Consider the following 21,308-nt stretch of genomic DNA (forward strand, 5'->3'; position numbering starts at 1 on the left):
AATATACATAATTTCCTATGTTCTAACTATTCTCAACACCATTTTAAAATATATCCAAATTTGATAAGCATATTTACTGTCACTATAAATGGAACAGGTACACTTGTGTATATGTATTGATATAGTCTTTCATTTAGTTAATGGCTTTAGTTATCGGAGGGTAGCTGTGTTAGGGCATCATTTTAACCCATTAGCATTTCAACTGGCCATATCCAACCAAAATATTCCACCTGTTTTTAATTTCAAACTGACCAGATCTTAGCTCTCACATCTACCCTACATTATCATTTTAAAAATAAACAATCACATTATCATTTCATTGAAACTACAACATAATGCATGATTAATTCAAGATGATATGACTATATAAGCATTACTTTTGGCAGAGTAATCTGAATGCTAAAGGGTTAAAGGATAGATGGATATATATATGTATGTATGTATGTATGTATGTATGTATGTATGTATGTATGTGTGTATGTGTATATATGTCTACACACACACCACCACCACCACCATCACCATCATCACTGTTCCTTATGTCTCTTTTTCTTTGCCGGCCTGAATTGGATAGAACTTTTTGAGGCAGCGTTTTATGGCTGCATCCCCTTCCCGGTTCCCATGTGTCTTCAAAAGTGTGTGTGTGTGTGAGTGTGTGTGTGTGTGTAAGGGTGAGTGTGTATGTGCAGGTGAGTGTGTATGTGAGGGTGAGTGTGTATGTGAGGGTGAGTGTGTATGTGAGGGTGAGTGTGTATGTGAGGGTGAGTGTGTATGTGAGGGTGTGTGCTTGTGTTGTGTGTGTGAGTGTGGATCTGTGTGTGTGTGAGTGTGGATCTGTGTGTGTATGAGGGTGAGTGTGTGTGATGGTGTGTGCTTGTGTTGTGTGTGTGTAAGGGTGAGTGTATGTGAGGGTGAGTGTGTATGTGAGGGTGAGTGTGCTTGTGTTGTGTGTATGTATCTGTGAAGGTGGGTATGTGAGGGCGTGTATGTGTGTGTGTTTGAAGGTATGCATATGTGTGTGAGGGTATACGTGTGTGTGTGTGTGTGTGGTACAAACTACTGAAAAAAAGTAGGATAATATGAGTTTAAGAAAGCTGTAGAAATGTACAAAGAAGTAACATGAGAGAAAAAAAATAACATTTACTGACCTTTGGTGTACAAACTCTTTTATTCATGTGTTTGAAAATTCCTCCAAATCCTGCAATGAACAAATATAGGATTAAGTTTGTATACACACACACATACATCACCACTACCACCACCACCACCATTTAAAGTCCTTTTCCCATTCTGGTAGGAGCTGGTGAGTTCGACATGAACTGACAAGCCAGAGAGCTGTGTTCACCTCCAGTGTCTGCTTTAGCATGATTTCTACTGCTGGATGTCCTTCCTAATGCCAACCACACTTCACTGAGTGTACCGAGTGCTTTTACTGACACTGGAGATCAGCATGGATTTGTGGTTCACTGAATCCTGTCCAATCATTCAAGCCATGCCAACATAAGAAACGAATCTTAAATGATGATGATGAAATTGTGAGTGCATGTAAGTTAAAGAGTGAATGTTGAACACAATGAATAGTTTAACATTATTTACATTTGACGGATATTTGTCCTCATCTTGTTTGTTGTTAACACAACGTTTCGGCTGATATACCCTCCAGCCTTCGTCAGGTGTCTTGGGGAAATTTCGAACCTGGGTTCTCATTCCTAACGATGTTACTATTATTATATTATTATTATTATTATTATTATTACTATTATTAATCAGGTCGCTGCCGTGAATCGAACTCGGAACCTTGGGGTTAGTAGCCCGCGCTCTTAACCACTACGCCATATGCCTGTAGGCAATTATGGGGTGAATTTTAAGGAATATAAATCTATTATTTTTTTTCTATCCTTCCTCAATACCGGTTCCCATATGCTATTCATATCTGCACTCGGTCTGCTTAGGAGGTTGTTGTGTCCTAGCATATGTGCTGCTTCTTTTAGTTTTCGTATTTTCCAGTGTTGTTCCCTGTCTATTATTTTAACTTCATCCCACAGGGGGAGGTGGTTTCCATTTTTCCATACATGATCAGCTATACCCGATTTATCAATATCTCCTCGTGTCACAGCTTTGCAATGTTCTTCTACCCTTATTTTGAGGGGGCGACATGTTTCGCCTTTGTATAACCTACCACAGCTGCATGGGATGGAGTACACGCAGTTTTTGGTCATATTCTCTTCATTTGGTGGTTTTACCCGAAGGAGATATTTGCGAAGTGTTGTATTGCTCTTGAATACTGCCCTGATGTCATATGGGCCGCATATCTTTTGTATCTTTTCGGAGAGGCCTTTCACATAGGGTAGACAGACTGTAGACAGTTTATTGGTTTCATCCTCTCTTTTCTTCATAATTGGAGTAGATAGTATGTTCTTGGGGTAGTTGTTTCTTAATAGATTGTTTCTGAGCTTGATCATTTCCTCGTGGTGGGTATCACGATCGCTACTTATATTCTTTGCTCGGTGTTTTAGGCACTGAGCAATTCCTCTCTTTACACTGTATGGATGGTGGGAATTGAAGTTAAGGTATCGTCCAGTGAAGGTTGACTTGCGATACACGGATGTCCTGAATCCATACTCGGTGCGTGTTATTAATACGTCCAGGAATGCCAGCTGATTGTTCTGTTCCTTTTCCATGGTGAACTGTATGGATGGATTTATTGAGTTCACATGATCTAGCAGCATTTGGACATCTTGCTGGTGGTGCCAGAGAATAAAGGTGTCATCAACGTATTGCAGCCATAGGGTTGGTTTTAGTGGTGTTGATCCTAAAGCCAAATTCTCGAAGTATTCCATGTATATATTGGCTATTATCGGTGATAATGGCGAACCCATAGCTAAACTATCTTCTTGTCGATATATATCAGTGTCCATACTGAAGTAGGTAGTTTCTACACAGAAAGTCAACAATTCCATCAAGTTTGTTATTGGTATACTAGTGCGTTCTTTTAGATGGGTGTCTGTCACTAGTTTTTCTTGAATCACCGATAGTGCTTCACCAGTTGGGACTTTGGTGAATAGACTTATCACATCTAGACTCACCATCTGGTTGGATTCAATGGGGGTATCCTTGATCAATTCTGTGAAGTGGGTGGAATTCTTCACGTATGATGTTGACTTTCCTGCTAATGGACTGATTATATCCTAGCAGCACATATGCTAGGACACAACAACCTCCTAAGCAGACTGAGTGAAGATATGAATAGCATATGGGAACTGGTATTGAGGAAGGATAGAAAAATAATAGATTTATAAGCCTTAAAATTCACCCCATAATTGCCTACGGGCATATGGCGTAGTGGTCAAGAGCGCGGGCTACTAACCCCAAGGTTCCGAGTTCGATTCACGGCAGCGACCTGATTAATAATAGTAATAATAATAATAATAATAATAATATAATAATAGTAACATCGTTAGGAATGAGAACCCAGGTTCGAAATTTCCCCAAGACACCTGACGAAGGCTGGAGGGTATATCAACCGAAACGTTGTGTTAACAACAAACAAGATGAGGAGAAATATCCGTCAAATGTAAATAATGTAAATAATGTAAATAATTCCTCATCTCTTAAATATAGAACTGAATGAATAGTTTGTTTTCTGTTTCAAAGTCAGTGGGAACTTAAAACAGATTATGTATTGTATAAAACATTCAGTACATGAGTCTTATTTGCATGAACACAACTCACATGCACAGTTGTCATCGGTGGCAGCAGTGTTGTCAAATTTCCCACCGACTTTGAAACAGAAAACAAAAACCAACTCTCAAAAACATCATCATCATCATCATTTAACGTTCGTTGTCCATGCTGGCAAGGTTGGATGGTTTAACTGGGCTTGCACGCTGGAAGGCTGCGCCAGGCGCCAGTCTTATTCAGCATGGTTTTCTATGGCTGGATGCCCTTCCTAATGCCAACCACTCTGAGAATGTATTGGGTTCTTTTACGTGCCACCAGCATGGGTGCCATTTGCATGACACCAGTATCTGCCATGACTGCAAGTATTTGTCTGTGTATGGCGTTAGGAAGGGCATCCAGCTGTAGAAACTCTGCCAAATCAGACTGGAGCCTGGTGTTGCCATCCGGTTTCACCAGTCCTCAGTCAAATCGTCCAACCCATGCTAGCATGGAAAGCGGACGTTAAACGATGATGATGATGATGATGATGATGTGTGTGAGAGTCAGCGCATGTACTAATTAACACCGTTTGAAATAAAACTGCAACATTGTTCAAATTCTCCAATAAACAAATCTTGCAGTACAATGAACAAGTGCAGACCAGTGGAATGAAAAACAACCCACTTGAAAAACTAATAGGGGTTAGTGACCTGAGAAGTATCCAATTATAGAAAAACTACTACAATAAGTTTCATGTAGCCCATGCCAAACCAGAAAAATAGGTGTAAAATGATGATAAAGCCTGTGATAAACTCAATTTTTTTTTTTGAACTTATTTAACCTTCTTTGTTATCAACTAGTAATTTAAAGTATGAAAACCATTATCAGAATGTATGAATCACTAAGCTTAGATAATTGAAGAATATAAAAGAGAATTGAAAAACCTCATGGTTGATAAGTCAGACAATTATTATGTCAATACATATCAATGAAAACGATAGCTTGGATTGGATGGCATGTAAGCAAATTATATGAACATAGTTGTTGTCACATGGAATAATGATTGAAATAACGTGACATTTGTTGTCAAGACATGAATCTGTTTTACTGTAATTGAAGAGTATCACAGGGGATTGAGAAATCTTGTCACACCAATATATATCAACAGAATACACCATCTGAAAATATTTTTCCGCTCTCTCATATAAAAAGACACCTTTCAAATAGGCTCCTCTTTGACAGATGATCTAAAAACTTATTTAAACTCACAAACTTCACAATAAAACTACCATGGACTGAGTGGCTGAGTGGAAAATAAATTCACAGGGCACAAAGCATGCAGTGAGCATAATAAACGTTTCATTTTATTCTTGATTTATTATATAATCCAACGATACGTGACATAACCACATTACCTTACTATCCTTAATATATCAAAATATTTTTATTTCTCACCTATTAAGCAAGTTCAGGTAATTGTCTACTTTGCATTAGAAACTCAATCACCAAAGATATATAATTAAGCAGAATGGACTTTATATACATGTATTTGTGCATGTGTGCATATTTAGATATACAAATGCAAGAAAAATTGCAATAATGATTTGAGTGAGGATCTCCATGAAGTATCTTTACTAGCTGATTCTTTCTTATTTTCAGTCAAAGACAGAACCTTTAAATGGTCATTTGACTTGCTAGATATGGCAACCAAATGTCCCTCAAATCAAATCTTACTGTCTTAAATAAGGAAAGGACGTGATATCATGTTGTTTTAGATACTTTTAAAGACAGAATGTTCATGGCTTGAACATTTCTAATCACAATCATGGATCTGTTTGATCAGAGCTGATCAGGTTGAAATAATAAAAGTATTTAATTTAGCAAAAAAAAAAAAAAAAAAGCTAGGCATATGCAAATTGCGATACTACGTCCAAACAGAGATTGCTATCTAAATTATAAAATCTAAGAGAATTAGTAGATGGTAACATGCAAGACTTTTCCATTTTTTACTGCAACAAAACTCACTGATACCTACTAAATCTCTTAGATTTTATTACTACTCTTTCAATGCAAACCCCAACAAGTACTCAAATTTCAGATGAAATCCTATCTACATGATATATAAGACTGCCAAAATAAGATAATATACCAACAAGTAGACAGTCTTTTAATGAAAATATTTCTTAGCTTATATAAACTGTACACATACAAACACGTTTTCAATGAATGGTATTTATTAAGTTAGTATATGACAAGACATACATTGTAAATTAACAAATGAATATGCATAAAAATAACAGATACATTTCAGGCGGCTTTGTAAATTCTCTCAAGTAATACAAAAATAAATATCTTTCTCACAGACGCATGCGTTCAATTCCCTTTGCATGCATGTGTGCGTATGTATGTAGAAACATGAGCATGCACACACACACACAGAGTTAGAAGTGAACATTTCCTCACTCATGTACACAGACATACTTGCATGATTATGAATTCAACCAAACACCTACGCAAACACTTTTCAATATGCACTGTATTCTGTACGTTTTATTATGTTGTACATTATCCACACACACACACCACACACAGAATGCATATCTACTGTGAATATCACTTTTTCCCTGATGAAGGAGACATTCTCTGCAAATGAATTTTAAGATTCATTTTGTACCCGGATGAATGAACCCCAGAAAAGCTGTTGGAATATTTTCTTTATATATATATATTATACTTGCAATGAAATGGTTATGGGTGGAATGCAAAGTGCAGTACCTTCAGTAGCTGCCTTCTACTATAGTCTTGAACTGACCAATCCCTTGTGAACTGGCAGGCAGAAACTGTGTGGAAGGTCACTCATTACTGACATCTAGCACACCTTCTTACCAATGAAAATCCCTCATGATCTTTCTTCCTAGCAAACACATACCCACCCTTTCTTTCTCCTAATTCCCTTCAGCCCTCTCCTGTTACACACTGCTATTACTCTCTCTCTCTCTCTTCTCTCTAATACTATCTAGCTTATTTCTCCTCCATCTTCCATACTATCACCCCCACTTCAGTGCCTCTGTTTCTGCATCAAAACTTTATTTATTTTCTTTCAAGAGGACTCTTCAGTCAAAACTAGAGTTCTCTCAAAATGATGTTGTCACTGCTCATATGCCATAGTGTGTGTGTGTGTGTGTGTGTGTGTGTGTGTGTGTGTGTGTGTGTGTGTGTGTATTTATATATATATATATATCCTTCTTTGCGCCCTTTTCAAGCCTAGCGAGGCTCATGGGCCGGTTTCACAGTTTCAATGGTGTATGTGTTCCCCCCAGGTGGATGGGACGCCAGTCCATCACAGCGTTACTCAAGAAACAGGAAGAAAGCGTGAGAGAAAGTTAGGGTGAAAGAGTACAACAGGGGTTGCCACCACCCCCTGCCGGAGCCTCGTGGAGCTTTAGGTGCTTTCACTCAATAAACACACACAACGCCCGGTCTGGGAATCTAAACTGCGATCCTATGTCCACGAGTTCACTGCCCTAACCACTGGGCCATTGCGCCTCCGCATATATATATATATATATAAGAATACACACACACACACACACACACACATACATATGGTGGGCTTCCAGTTTCCATCTACCAAATCTAGTCATAAAGCTATAGTAGAAGACATCTGCCCAAGGTGCCACGTAGTGGGACTGAATCCGGAACCATGTGGTTGGGAAGCAAGCTTCTTACCACGCAACCACATCTATAAATATTTACATATATAAACAAACATATAAGTAGTAATAATACTTTTTTTTTAAAATGGCAGTGGCCCTATATCGATGTTGCATTAAAAATTCCAACATTGTTGCATGCACATGATGAACATGAATTTCTTCTATTTTGCAGAATTTAATGACAAATAAATTACAAAATATGGCATTTAAAGCTTTACTTTCCTAGAATGTATGTTATTCCAAGCATAAAAGATATGGATGAAAAATGGAAAATGCTAATGAATCAAGAAAGAGAAAAAAAAGAAAAGTGTCATAAAGAATAGATGGAAAAGAGACAGAAAGAGAAGCTGTAGAAACTGTAGACTGGAAAAACAACAATACAATTGGCAATTTGGCAGGGTACAGATTGAAAAGAATTTCTAGATTTGTGATGAAGTGTGGTACAAGAATAGGTCGTTGCCACTGCTGCTGGACTGGCTCCCGTGCAGGTGGCATGTAAAAAACACCTTTTTGAGTGTGGCCGTTGCCAGTACTGTGTGATTGGCCTTTGTGCCGGTGGCACGTAAAAGCACCCACTACACTCTCGGAGTGGTTAGCGTTAGGAAGGGCATCCAGCTGTAGAAACTCTGCCAGATCACTATACTATACTAGGGTTATCCCATAAGTAATGGAAAAGTGAGTGAACCCTTTTTTATTAACTGACATACATTATTCCAATTGCACATATAGAATGGGTAACGCTTGTTACGTTTTTTTTTTCATTACAGGAAAATAGTAGGCTCCAAGCAAAAGCAACATGCCATCATTGATTTCTTGGCAAAGATGAGGTGCAGCTTTTTAATGAAGATGACATTAGTGACAAGAGCAATGTACACAGAAGTATGAAGAAGTTTAAAGAAGAGGAAACCAGTAATGAAGACAAACCACAGAGTAGGAGGCAATCAACTGTTATCGCTGATATGAATTGTTAGCAAGTGGATGCATTGATTCATGTGGACAAATGTGTCACTGTCCATGTGCTTGCTGCACAAATGAACACAATGCATTACAGAAGATGGTGGAAGACTCTGGGTATCAGAAAGTATGTGCAAAGTAGGTACCTTGGAAGTTGATACTCAATTTGAAAGAGAGAAAGGTGGAAGTCTTTTTTGAATAGCTAAAAGTGTTTGAAACCAAAGAAGAACTATTTTCTTTCTGATGTTGTGATAGGAGATGAAACATGAGTATATCTTTATGAGCTAGAAAATATGGCTCAGTTCATAGGTGCCATACCTCTTCTCAAAGGCTTAAGAATTTCAAGAACAACTGAACAACACAGAAAGTCATAGTCACTTTTTTTTTTTTTTTTGAGTGGAGTATTCAAGAGAATATTCTCCTTGATTTTCTGGAACAGAGCTGCAGTGAGTACTATGCTGAGATATTTAAAAAGCTTAGAGAAGATATTATGAGGAAGAAAACAAACAAGAAATAATTCACATTCACCATGACAACGCATGAGAACACTGTTTTTGGCAAAAAATGAGACAATTGGCAAACTGGGCTGATCATTGGTCCTCCCTCCAACATACAGCCCTGATCTGGTGCCTTCCAACTTAGACCCACTCAGTCCAATGACAGACGGTTTTGAAGACAAGAAATTGATGATACAAAGTGAAAGTGGCCGTGAAGAAGTGGCTACAACAGTGCACAAATGAATTTTATCAAAGAGGACTCGAGAGTTAGGTTCAATGATGGCACAAATGCATTTCCTTCAAAAAACATCCTGCCATTTAACAAACAAACAAGAAAACCTCAAAAAACTAGGAGCACATTAGATAATGCATTCCAAAATACAATATACCAGAAAACAAGATAAAATTTTCTGGCTGGAACAAAGAAAAATATAAACCAATACAGAAAGAGAAAAAAGATCAACATTGAGTGTCAGAAATATCCACAGACAACAACTCTGCACAAAATGAAGTGAGTGAAAGTAAAAGCAGGAGGAGAACATTAGCACAAAATCCATACACATACAAACAGACAATACAAACATAACATTTAAACATAACTCACATCACACAAAAAGCAACACAGAAAATTCATTATCTTCCTATAAATCTTCAGCTTCAACAAGGATCTTGTCTCCCATGGCACTACAAGAGCAATGAAAATGGCCAACAGAGTCAAACCCACACACATCTCATGCAAAATAGAAAGTAACAACTATAATAATTGATACACACTACACAATCATAACCCAACAAATCTAATATACTGAGATATAAACTAATGGCCTATAAATATTTTTATGGAAAAAAAAAAGAACAACATCATCACACATTGCAAAAATACATGAAAATATGCAGCACACCTAATACAAGTCACTTGAATAAGGTAGAACAAACGAATCCATGCTGGAGGCCTTATAACATTCATAAAATCATCCAACCAGTACAAACATGCCCAATATGAGATTTAAAATACTAACTAATAAGGTGTGAAAGACTAGAAATGAGAGCATTCAAAATAAAATCCAACAATGCGAGACAAATTAACAACTTCACAATCTATTCAACTAGACTATATACTCCAGTTACATCACCTTAATACACCAACACTATCATTGGAAGAGACTTGAGTTCACACAGCACACATTGGTAAAAGAAAAGTAGATAAGACAAAATGGGAGACAATTGTGCTCATTTGTACACGCTAAATAACTTACACCAAAGTACCTCATCAAGAAAATGATAATAATTCCTCTCTAGAGATAAAATGTTACACATAACTAGCTATTATAACTACATGGAAAAACAATCTTCAAAGTCTCAGTTGACCATATTCACCTATCAATGGGTTAAACATTACCTTCTCAAACTTCAAAAAGCAAAGTGGAATCACATTTATGTAAGTTCACAGAATTCTGTACTATGACAGTAATGAATGTATATGCTGCAGAATGTACAGTCAACAAAATTACTGTATTTCCAGTAAACATATTCTACAGTGGAACAAAATATATTTAACCCACATTTCACAAAAGTGTAATAAAAATGAAGAGTCTAACTCAAATTTCAGCATTATATATAACAGAAACATCAAATGACTAAACAAAAAGGTAGGAAAGAAAATAAAAGCAAATAACAAGCAGAATCCTGAAAAACTTTTATATTCAACATAAACCATCAAAGAAGCAGTTAAACATTGTAATTAGCAGTATTAGTAGCTATAACAAATAGCTACAATCTATCACAGTAAAAATATCAAATAATGCATCCACACTTTAACAGCAACCTGTTAAACTTCTGAAACAATTTTCCTAAACCTGTTACTGAAAATCAAAGACAGAAACTGTACACTTAAAACAGCTAGGACCAGAAAACATTACTACACAAACCAACACCTTAACCCCTTAACATTTAAACCAGTCATATCCAGCCAAAATAATCTACCTGTTTTATCTTCAATCTGGCCAGATTTGGCCTCTCGCACTTACCCTACAATATTATTCTAAAAATAAACAACCACGTCATTGAAATCTCAAAGCTACAAAATAATACATGACTAATTCAGATCAATATGAATAAATAAGCATTACATATGACAGAGAAATCTGAATGCTAAAGGGTTAAACTACCTGTGATTGATCCATGGCAATGTGTGAATAATATTCTCAAAGTTAGCATTTACTTTTTTGAGTCCACTTCTATGCTCTCTGGCCAATTCAATACTTGACCACATTAAAGGAGGTTAAAGTCACTGAAAACAACCAATACTCCACTACATTTTGAGATATAGTAGGAAATTGGTTGGGTAAAGAGAAAAATTACAACAAAATGTGTTAAAAAACGGGAGAGTAATGAATATATACAACTCCTGAGTAATATAGTTTCCTTATTCTTTATTATATCTGTTGAAATTGTGCTTACATAAAATACCTTAATCAAAGAAGTATAATTCTCTAAACCTTGAGAAACCGGTAGAGAAGAAAATCTTACAAGACAAAAAGTTGTTAATTATGAAGAGTACGGCTGAAATTCAATTTAAAGCCAAAATTTATGTTATTTCTAGAAAAAGTTTGAAAAATTTTGACAAAAAGAATCTATTTTTGTAAACCAAATTACAATTGGTACAATAGTAAAAAAACTTAGGGGGTAAAAAAAGTGGTCATGTTTGAAGAGCCATATATCTGTGATAAAGAAACCATGAAACACACCCAGTCATTTGATGTACATAACTGAAATGTGGCTAAAGAATAACATCCTTCAATGGAAACAGTTTAGCCTCCAATAGCACCAAGTCACAATTGCTTCAAGGAAACAATTTCTCATGTTCTTATGATTTACTGAGTAAAAATGGCAAACTCACAAATGTAATATTGTTGAAACTTTAAACTGAAGTCTAACCCTGAAGAGTTGCAAACTACCTGCAATGAATAAGTGAGACTCACATTGGAATATTGCTCACATATTTTTATTTGACTACATTCACAGGAAGGTCAATCAGCTGATTGGCAGATTCACTCACGTGCTACAAGTCACAACTCACAGGAGTAGCAAAATACACATTTTCTTTTTTCTACTACTGTAATGTTACCAATTCTTCTATCTACCCTTTTGACACATGGCCAACTGATACACTAATTTCACACTTTAACCCCACGCAATCCTAAATACCTTTTCTATTCAATTTAGAAGAAATTGGTCTATCACTCACTCTACAGACCAAACTATCAGATCTTACATGTTGCTGGTCATAAAGCACCTTCATCCTTCCTTCCTTTGATTGTGTCCTTCTTTTCCATTTGGGCCTAAAGCTTTTGACTACATTATTTTCCCATTACCTTGGAGGCTTTTTGAGAAATCACATCTGGTCTCTTGGATACCACTCAGCAACTGCACAGGTCAAGCTATTATCATCTCTGAGAGCATTGTGCCATATCTGGTCCAGCAGAACTTGTATTTCCAGTATTTTGAAGTTACATAATTCAATTTACTTCATTCATTTTGGATGTGCTCCAACAATATTCTACACATGGAGCTTTTCATGGTTCTCTATTTTGTAGCCAGTCAGTGGTCATTGCTCTTTGTACTAGCCATGTCTCACTTGCAAATATGTGGGGGTGTAGATAGGATGGTGTTATTGAAAAGGTTGTCATGCAGGGCTTTGTTCAGCTGTGCTTTGAGGATATCCTTAATCAGAACAAAAACCTTCCATTGGGCTCTTAATCCGCATGAAATTTCAACATTCATGTCTTTAGCATATACTTACTGTCTGTCCTAAGTAGATACATTCCTTCACCTCCTCGATTTCATCACTTTGTAACTTTGTGCCATGTTTTTGAACTGCATGTATTATGTATTCAGGCAATAGAACAACTGTTCGGAAGAAATACCTTTTGGAACTTCTTCTCCGCCCATACTTTTCTTGTGAATTTCAGCTTCAAGAAGTTCAAAGTGTGCATAAACTTCATTCATTTGAAAAGTAAGGCGGGGCCCTGAAAATGCTTTAGGTGCTGTTTCTCTTCCTCTGATTAATTAAATAGCAAAAATATATGTGCAAATACATACAGATACACATATGTACTGGAAGAGAGAGAGAGAGAGAGAGAGAGAGAGAGAGAGAGAGAGAGAGAGAGAGAGAGAGAGAAAATAAGCAGCTACTGAATGTATATTCACATACACACAGATCAATCTGTGTGTATGTGTGTGTGTGAGCAGATCCATCTGTATCTGTAACATTCTGTAGCTACTTACGTTATCAAGAGGAATTCCCTTCATCTTTGAATATTTGGTTACCACTGTAAGATCTGTTGTCTAAATTTAAACATATCACTTCCTTCAACACCCTTTTCTCTCTCTTCTAAATACACACACACATATATGTATGTGTGTGTGTGTGCGTGCATGTGTTTGCGTGTATGTATGTATATATATATGTATATCTATCTATCTATCTATCTATCTATATATATATATATATATATATATATATATATATATATATATGCACACACAAATAGTTCCCAATTATAAATTCCTGTTTCATATATCTCTTTCCCTCCCATCCTTATAACAAAATTGGCTTCCACCGTTTTCTTCCCAATCTCATACAAACAGTACCTTCCTCAATTTGTATAGTGCTCTCCACCCATTACTCATTTACTATCTCTAATTCCTTTCCTTCACCCAACCACTTTTACACAAATCTGCTTTTTGTCTCACTAGCAATAATTTCCTTCATTTATGCGTTACCATTTCTCACTCTCTCTCTTTACTTGTTTACCTTAATCTCTCTTGTTTCTCTTCCCCTCAAAGTTTACCAATTTTTCTTTTTCTACTGGCATCTTGTTTTTCACTTTCTCTCTTTTCCAGATTCCCTCTTTTTCACATTCTCTCCATGGATTCCATGCTCTTGTTCTTTATTCCACTTGTTTATTTGCCTTTGTACCCCTCTCTCACCTTTTCTCTTCCACCTGTCTTTATTATATTAATAGAGAAGATAGAAGAACCACTATTTGGATACAAATACAAAAAAGGGTAGTGCTTAAAGCTTTTCTTTTCTTGTTTGTTTGTTCATTGATTAGCCCCAGTTCAACCTATGCTTAAAGGTCTTCATACTATGACTATTACATCTTTTGTCCTAGGCACCATAAATTCACGTCCGAAATATCTACTCAATCTTTTTTTTCTAAGATGGTAAGTTGCTATTTCAAGAAGATGTAGCTATATGTTTTTACTGATCAAATGGCTTTCTACAAGCTTCTTGATGGGAACCACATTGTAAAGAAAATTGGATAAAGTTAATATTGATTAATTCATTGTACCTTGCATACATTTTAACGGATAATTCAAAATTTAAAGTACATACAAATGTGTGTATGTGTGTGTATGTATATGTGGTTGGTGTTAAAGACCATGCCAAAACAAACAGTGGAGTTTGGTGCAGTCCTCTGGATTGCCAGTTCCTGTCATATTGTCCAACCTATGCTGCATGGAAAAAAGACCTTAAATGATTAGTATGTTTGAGTGCATGTACATGTATGTGTGTGTGTGTATATATGTATGTATGTGTATGTGTGTGTGTGTATATATATATATATATATATATATCAGGAAGGGCATCAAGCTACAGAAACCATGCCAAATCAGACTGGAGTCTGGTGCAGCCCCTCAGCTTACCAGCCCTGATCAAATCGTCCAACCCATGCTAGCATGGGCAACAGATGTTAAATGATGATGATGATGATGATGACAATAATATATATATCAACATCATTTTGAAGCCCACTTTTCTATGCTTGCATAGGTTTGGTTGAGTCGGATTTTTTTTTTAGTCAGATAGGTGCAGGAGTGGCTGTGTGGTAAGTAGCTTGCTTACAAACCACATGGTTCCAGGTTCAGTAGATGGAAACTGAAAGAAGCGTGTAATATATGTGTGTGTGTGTGTGTGTGTGTGTGTGTGTGTGTCCCTACCATCGCTTGACAACTGATGTTGGTGTAATTACGTCCCCGTAATTCAGCAGTTGGCAAAAGAGACCGATAGAATAAGTATTAGGCTTTCAAAGAATAAGTCCTGGGATTGGTTTGTTCGACTAAAGGTGGTGCTCCAGTATGGTCGCAGTCAAATGACTGAAACAAAAAGAAAAGAAAAGAATACCCCTCCTGTCACCAACCTTCATCCATTCTCAACTAAGGCAATAATTCCTCATGACCAGATATGTTTTCGCTAAGCTTGCTTGAACTTCGCTCTTGAAAGTGATATGTCTGCATACATAATTTCCACTCTCCCCATTAATTATTTAGACATCAGCAACAAAAAAATTTCCAGTTACTCAAGCTGAAAGTCTCCTGCTCTACTCCTCGAAATACATCTGGTTTTGCTACTGCTCTCAAAATTCATCAAACTAAGTACTTACTGATAATACCTCTTCCTACATCAGACATCCATCTCACTCATCTCAGAAGTCATTCTGTCTGGTAACTTGGATGCCCACAACTCTATTTCGTTTTCACACTCATTCTATACTGTTATTGCTGGTGTAGCAACCAGATCTTTTGCAATCCCTACTGTTCTACACCAACTAGTTTCATTCCCTACATTTCCTGCTGACCAACACACATTTTACCACTCAGTTACTTTTAAACACAACCTCTGTCAGACCAAAACTGTCTTGGCACATATAGAATTGTCTAATCACTACTTTATCATAACTATCCACCACACATTAGAATACTACACAATTTCTTGGAGCCTATGGCATTTCAAGTAAACAAACTGAGCAAAGTTTCACTAATTTTATGCTAGCTTTCATTGGCAGCATATGAGATATGTTCCTCTACATCCCATACATAACAAAAACTCACAGCCTTAATCCCCACACAGGTCATAGCTCTGCTGCAACAGTTCAGGCAAGAATCATACCCTACAATGCTTGAAGAAAATAACCTATACTTACAAATTAGTTAGCTCTTAAAAACAGGCACTTTATCGCTGAAAATTCAAACTGCAAAAGGATGCCTCTATATGTCACACAGCCCTCAAAGTTCTCTCACCATCCAAACTGCAGCTGATACCGTTGGTCTTTTGCTGAAAGAATTTCCATCAACTTTGTGACAGGTTCCTTTCCTCCACTTCTTAATCATGATGGTTGCATGAGTGCTGCTCCTAGAGAGCAAGTTTTCACATTTGCTGCCTGCTTTGCATCTAACTTCACACTAGATTTCCTCTTAAACTATTCCCCTCCACCCTACCATGGAAACATACATGCCAAATGTAAAAGTATCTCTGATCACTTCAAAGGCCATTAGTTTCAACTATTTCTTATACATTACCCTGACATAACTACCATACTTACCGAAATCAGATTTTTTTTTCTTTCTACAATGATGTAAAATAGTCTTTACAAACATGCTATATGGTGTATCTTATTTGAAGAAGGGTAACTTATTGAGCCTACCAACTACTGTCCTACCATATTCTCCAATATCTCAAAGATGTTGAAAGCATTCATGCACATAGTCCCTTACTCCAGATCAAATTAGCACAAAAAGAATAAAAAGTACAAGACTATATTATTCATTGTGTTCTTCCTTTTTGGAACAGCAGGACTGTGATCTGAGTAAAATTTGTTTGTTACTGCTAGCAAGTCAAAGAAGTAGGCAGATGTTCCCTCATTGGGAAATGACCAAAATAGAAATACAACCCTAACACTGTACAGTATATATTTCCCTTCTCAACATTCTGTATGTTGCATTGTACTAGAGTCAATAGAAATGAATACCATTAATAAACTGGGTCAATTCAATTGAATATACACCTTCTCTTTAAGAAAAAAATTGTTTTGTCTAGTCAAAAGAAATCAATATTATAATAAACATTACACCACTACTGGGTTGAAGACTAGAAATAATCAATCTAATATCATTCATGGCTGCCATTAGTGCATTACATCTGAATTCTTGTCCAACTATTACATTCTTTCCTTTTGAATTTCATTTTGTTTAACCTTCAACCCTAGATTCATTGAACTGAACTGTTATTATTTCTTCAATTAATACGACTAATTGTCCTTTTAACACTTTAATATCTCTATTAATATTCTATATTCACTGGCACTTTCAAGATCACAGCTTGTGGTAACACCAAGTAGATGACTACTTCTAAATATAGTAACATGAACTGAAAAATTTCATGCTAATGAATTAACCATTTCACAGTTTGCAATTGGCAGCAGTGGTAGGCAACACCATTTAACAAATTGTAGAACCAAACACAACAATTAATGTGATATACCCTTCATTGTGTGTTAACCATTTTACAGAATATAGCTTCACACATTACATTGCATTTTTGCTTCCCTATCACCACATTCATAGTCTGCATTTTCTACCTTATTATCTTCTGTTTATCTGTTCTGTAATAGGTGGTTAAAACTGATGAAAGCTAAAAGTAAAAAAGTTGCAGATGCACTAGTATAAAATTGAAATGATTGACTATAGTTTAAATATGCTCCAAACACATCACTGTGTATTTCTTTTGTAGACATTTAATTCTACAAGCATCACTTCACCTAGTTGTTAAGAAAAGATTCCAGAACCTTCTGGAAATGTTAACAAGGAATACCTTAGCCAATATCACTTTTCCTTTCAGACATAACTCCATGAAGCCATAAAACATCCAAATCGTTAATTTTCATGAGTATCTTGCAACATTGATTTTTACACTTGTAATACTTGGGAGAAATCTGTTCACTGATAGTTTGGTTTCAGACACCAAGTATGTATTCCTTCGAGAAATTTTATATAATTTGGTTCCACAGATACTTCATTATCTACCTTATGAGTGTCCAAAATAACATTTTGTGTCTAACAAATTTCCTTTCAATGATCAACTAATTTCATTTAAGAGAAGCATATTTTCTTCCAGATATGAAATGCAATATTTCTACCAGATGACAAGGATAAGTTTTTCACTGCCACAGCAGATTTTTACCTCAGTTGTCTTAAGGAATACATTTCTGCACATTATGGATTTTAAATTTCCACATTAGAGAGAATTAAATCCCAAATGCAGAAGACTATAGTTTATTTTCCAGATGTCATAAGCAATTTGCCTCCAGATACATAACTGCCTTTTCTTAAGCACACACACACACAAACATATATAAAAGTATGTATGTATACACACATATGAAGGATTAGCTATGCCTATGGGAAATCATCTAGGAGAGATATGGAGTGTAAATTCTTGTGTGTGCAGTTTTATGTAATCTCAAGAATTTCTGCATATGGTGACAGTTAACTATGTACACATATGGGGAGCACATATACTTTATATGATTCTAAACATACACTTATCCTTCTGCCTAAGTAGAGAGGATTGATATCACTTTCTAATTTTTTTCCCTCTCCTCCTTTCATGCTGCTTGTGTGTGATAAGGTTCTCATGAGGGCATTTACTTTTACTCTCAGTTACCAAAATTACTAAAATTAAATCTTCTGCAAAACCAGTAAAGTATTGGTAGTGTTACATCATTTACATGGTGCATATCTGATGGAAAGGGATTTACTAGCAAAAAATTCAAAACAACATAGCATTTTCAGATAACTGTGAATATGATGAAATCATATAAAATCGACCTAATAAACATATATTTAGTCTCACAGTGAAAACATATTACGTGCAAGTTACAGACTCTTTAGTAATAAGAATGTGAAGGATCTGCTGGTGTGTTTCATCTTCTTAAAACTTGCACCATGTAAATGATATTGCACCAGCAGTGGTTTGTACACATCTACCATAAGAAGATTTACTCTCCTTTAGTAGCTGCGAGTCAAGGTAAATGATCTGATGGTCCTTGAGAAGATGAAATGCATGCGACTGATTTTGTAGACACCAGCACTAGTGAAGTTGCCATGAAATTCAAAAAACTAAATAGTCCCACTGACTGAGTAAGAGTATAGCAGAGAGAGAACCAGCTTTATGCTAGGTGTTGAAACAAGGCAGAAACAGTTTTGTTACTGAAAAGGAGATACATGGATATAAATGTGAGTGGGAGTAACTGAGGTTGAGGCAGAAATAAAGGTAGTGGTGACAAGGTGTTGGAGTGTACTCTCAAGGTACACAATGGTGAATAGAAGAGTGTGAAGAGATCATAAGGGACAGGTGGGTAAATATTGCAAGAATGTTGAAGGAGACTGAAAGACATACAATAACAGGACTGGAGGAGGTCAGAAGCATGTAGGAATGATTATTGTGAGTAACAAACTAAAGTGGCAGGGGTTGATGGCAGATATGAGACTCTTAAGAAAAATGAATGTATCATACATACATATATATATATATATATATATATATATATATCCAGCTGCAGAAACTCTGCCAAATCAGATTGGAGGCTGGTGTTGCCATCTGGTTTCACCAGTCCTCAGTCAAATCGTCCAACCCATGCTAGCATGGAAAGTGGACGTTAACCGATGATGATGATGATGATGATATATCTATATATATAAAAATGAGAATGTGTGTCTGTCTGTCTGTCTGTCTGTCTGTGTGAATCCCTAAAACTCGAGAACTACGCAACCAATTTCATTCAAACTTTACACATGCCTTACTTAGGGTTCCAGTTGTGTTTTAGTCAAAAAAAATTATTAACTTCTTGCAGAGTTCGAGCACACGGCAACATAATATCTCCTCCACTATTTAAGTATTACGTGTCAAAAGTGAAACAAAAACACTTATGTCAAATACTTTCACTTTAAAAATGAAACTATTCCACTAACTGAAACAATCACATTTCGATACTGTAGTGACAGATACTTTCACAGAGAGAGAAAGAGAGAAAGAGAGAGACAGAAGAGAGAGAGAGAGAGAGAGAGAGAGAGAGAGAGAGAGAGAAAGAGAGAGAGAGAGAGAGAGAGAGAGAGAGAGAGAGATGTATATGTATACATATACATGTACACCATTTCGATACTGTAATGACAGATACTTTCAGAGAGAGAGAGAGAGAGAGAAAGAAAGAGAGAGAGAGAAAGAGAGAGAGAGAGAGAGAGAGAGAGATGTATATGTATACATATAGATGTACACGTATATGTATATATATATATAGATCTATACATACATGTATATGTATACATATGTGTAGATGTATATATATATATAGATGTACATGTAATATGTACACATATATACATATATACATGCATACAGATATCTATACATATATACACCCATCACACACACATACACATGCACACAAACACACACATTAGTCATTTGTTTTCTTATCCAAAACTACGTCAAAAGTACTGAATGGATCTTTATGAAATTTGGAAATTATATTCTTTGCATAACGGCCATAACTCCCATGAAAATTCATATATTTTTGATGTTGATGAAATTTTAACCCGAACGTAACAGATGAGCATTATTTAGAAAATGATGTCACACGTTATCGAGGCTACCATTCTTTCTGGATGTGCAAAAGGGGATGACGTCTTTATTCCAAGAATTCCTCTTACTCCATCAGGAGCAGACATTCCTTTTACATTCAGAAGACTACAATTCCCCCTTCGTGTGACTTTTGCCATGTCCATAAACAAATATCAGAGTCAAACACTGTCTGTAGCTGGTCTTCTCTTGGAAGAGCCCTGCTTCTCACATGGACAACTGTATGTTGGCTGCTCAAGAGTGGGCAGCAACAAAAAACCTATTTGTATATGCTCCACAAGGGAAAACAAGGAACACAGTTTACAATGAGGTGTTATAATCACAACAGCAAGAAAGTATGTACATGATCACCTTCTTTTACGAAACTTCATTGACTTTCATATATTTATATTGATATACATATATATACGTGTGTTTGGGTGCGTGTGTGTATATACATCTCTATATATAAAGATGATGCGTAATCTAGACGGCGTTTTTAGATTTCATTATTCTCTTTAACCCGGGTATTTCTGCTAGTATATATATATAAATAGTACAGGTGGCTAATTCGCAATTTTACAACCTAAAGGCAGAAATATATATGTCACTAAAGTGAACAACAGCACTGATCAGCACTAGTATTGCTAGAAATAAGAGTCAAAACAACTCAATAGTCACAAAAAACACTATCTTAATGAGCTGATGAAGGAGACAAGTCCCCTACAGTCACAGATAGAGCTATATCACCGATGATTTTGCATTTTGATGTTTAACGCATCTTAAAGCTCATCAGTAGCTCTCACCGCACCTGAAGTTAAACTCATCTTGCCTTGTCAGCTTAGAGAATCTCCATTGAAATCATAAGCTGATTTCGTAAACAGTAGTGTGAGAACTATAAATAATATGGATAGCTAATTTGCAATTTTACAACCTAAGGGCAGAAACATGACAGCTCATTAAGGTAGTGCTTTTGTGGCTATGGAGTTGTTTTGACTTTTATTTCTAGCAATACTGGTA

The 21,308-nt window shown here is 36.2% G+C and overlaps 1 protein-coding gene across 16 annotated transcripts in view; it reads right to left on the reverse strand.

The window, feature by feature from the left end:
- LOC106882686 (vitamin D3 receptor) overlaps positions 1-21,308 on the reverse strand; it is an 886,520-nt gene that overhangs the window by 143,403 nt on the left and 721,809 nt on the right. For all 16 annotated transcript variants that reach the window (XM_089348112.1, XM_089348109.1, XM_089348107.1 and 13 more), the window contains one exon: positions 1,149-1,198. The gene's annotated coding sequence lies outside the window, so the exon portion shown is untranslated. The remainder of the gene's footprint in view (positions 1-1,148; positions 1,199-21,308) is intronic.

Source organism: Octopus bimaculoides, chromosome 2, assembly GCF_046866305.1.
Source record: "Octopus bimaculoides isolate indiv1 chromosome 2, ASM4686630v1, whole genome shotgun sequence".
In the NCBI taxonomy this organism is placed as follows: domain Eukaryota; kingdom Metazoa; phylum Mollusca; class Cephalopoda; order Octopoda; family Octopodidae; genus Octopus; species Octopus bimaculoides.